Source organism: Ailuropoda melanoleuca, chromosome 7 (genome assembly GCF_002007445.2).
Source record: "Ailuropoda melanoleuca isolate Jingjing chromosome 7, ASM200744v2, whole genome shotgun sequence".
Classification (NCBI taxonomy): domain Eukaryota; kingdom Metazoa; phylum Chordata; class Mammalia; order Carnivora; family Ursidae; genus Ailuropoda; species Ailuropoda melanoleuca.
This window is the reverse complement of record NC_048224.1, coordinates 78,404,086-78,406,403: the sequence shown is the minus strand read 5'-3', so window position 1 is coordinate 78,406,403 and position 2,318 is coordinate 78,404,086. Positions and strand designations below refer to the sequence as shown.

Sequence of the window (2,318 nt, the reverse complement as noted above, 5' to 3'; positions counted from 1 at the left end):
TATCTTACAAGTCTTTCATTAAATGCTTTGATAGGCTTTTTTATTTTTATGCTGATACATAGAACATTTTTGTCCAAATTCAGTCAAAACTCAATGGCTCATTCCTTTATGTATTACCTTATGTGAAAGTTATACCCAGCACTTGAAACAGACTACTTATGCCTTTTATTATCTGCAAACGCAGAATGTGACTGCAGAGTTAATCAGATGCCAGTTGCTGGAAATTGCCATTTGTTCTTTTTTAAGTCTACACTTATAAAATCTTTTAAAGATTATGTTGTATATATGTGTTAACCATGCACCCAAGAAAACTGAGTAATCGTTCTCTAGTGACACTGCCACAAAGTTTAGTTTTACTGTCACGTGAGCCCCTGTCATCATAGCAAATGAACTATGTCCTGTCCATCTTTTAGATGTGTTCCTGGCATCTGGTGTGTATCAGGCACCTAAAGGTTCATATAAACATGAAGAGAACATTTTTGGAGCACTTGGAATAATTACTGCGGACTGGTTTTGTGTATCTGATAACCCTATGAGATAAGTACTAGCAACTTAATTAACCAGATAAAAGAGTCAAGATGTAAGTCCCACAATATAGTAAGTGGTACATTTGAACCAAGCCTTTAATACCAATACCAAGCTACCTGTACTACCAAGTGCTTTGAAAATATGCAAGAGAGAACATGAGTACCTTTCTGCCTGAGGGAGTCCCGAAAGCCTTCTCAGTCTTAGGATGAGTGAGAAATAACATCCTTTATAGAAGCGCAAAGTGTGACAGAGCAGCACAGCAATATAATCCCGTAACTGGGTGGGGTTTGAGTGAAGTTTGTAGTTTGGGGAACTCTTAAAAAGCAAGGGACCTGATTGCAAAAGACCTTGTAAGCCATGCTGAGGTCTTGGGCATGAGTTTCAGGTCAGCAGTTTGAAATAGAAAGCACTTTGCGAAAGTCACCAGGCTGGAGCATGGAGGTTGAATTAGCGCTCGTACGCTGGATGGGTTTGCAGAAATCCAAAACTGAAGACGGCGAGGGAGCGTCTGCACCACGGGAAGGGATTAAATGTGCCTCTGCATTCTCTTTCCATAAAGCCCTAGGGTCACACAGGGTTTGCACACACTGTTAATTCATAGAATTGATTAACGTTAATTTTAAGCCTTATCACTTGATTTGCTAGGTGAGTTTAGTCTGCCATATTTATAAAATATGGTTAGTGTCACAGATTTTAGAAAGGACTTCATGACTCCAAGCCTCATTCTAGATGAAAATGGGCACAGATGTTTGTAGTGTACACAGATGGTTAATGTGGCTACTTTGAGACACAGGTTATGCTTCCATTGTTGCAGGGGCGACAATGAGACCTGTAACATTTCTTGTTAAAAGTGGATGGAACAAGACCTTACAGTATTAGAAACAATTAAGGAATAATCTATTTTTATTTTTTTTATTTTTAAATCACATGACAAAATAGCAATCAATGAACTTTCTACAATTTTTACTTCTAGGGCCCTAAAATCAATTGCTTGAAGAAATTGGATTCCAAAGATTACAGGTGGGGACTTTTTGAAGTATGTCCATATCCAAGTGGGGATCAAAGAAGTCCAACTGAGGGACCACTGGGTGGCTCAGGTGGTTAAGCTTCAGACTCGATTTCGGTTCAGGTCATGATCTCAGGGTCATGAGATCGAGCCACGTGTCAGGCTCCACACTAGGTGTGGATCCTGCTTAAGATTTCTCTCCCTCTGCACACCCCCACCACCCAAACAAGAAGCCCAGCTGAAAGAATTGTGGACTGACCGACAATGACAGCTGTGGATTAAGCACAAGTTCTTTTTAAAAAGGGCTACCTGGAAGATTATGACAGACTTTGGGGGAACAAAGGTGATTGGTAGTAGGAGAAATCACATGTGAAATACCTTAAGTACAAATTTATTGACTTAAAGACTTTACTCCAAATTTTGTGAGCCTTTGTTGGTTCTAAGGGTGGCACAACACTAGTACTAATGTCTCATTTGGGTTAGTTAAGTGATGAAATATTGGGTGACACTGGCAAGTCAGTTGGGAGGGGCGATCAAAATTAAAGTATCTCCAGGTCCTTGTATTCAGGAGGGGCTTTGATACTGACTTAATTTTTAAATTCCCTAATTTAATGTATTTCTGGTGAAAGTTTTACAGTAAGAGTACAAAGTCATTGGTGTTTGGGGTGCCTGGGTGGCTTAGTTAAGTGCCCAACTCTTGATTTCCGCTCACGTCATGATCTCAGCCCAGGTCATGCTCTCATGGTCATGAGAGGGAGCCCTGCCTCCTGCTCCATGCTCAACG

General features: G+C 40.4%; 1 non-coding gene across 1 annotated transcript; it reads left to right on the top strand.

Moving 5' to 3' along the window:
• Positions 1-1,244: 1,244 nt before the first annotated feature.
• On the top strand, positions 1,245-1,368 carry LOC117803205. Its single transcript, XR_004626898.1, has one exon. It is a non-coding gene; the product is annotated as a small nucleolar RNA SNORA1 (small nucleolar RNA).
• Positions 1,369-2,318: the final 950 nt, after the last annotated feature.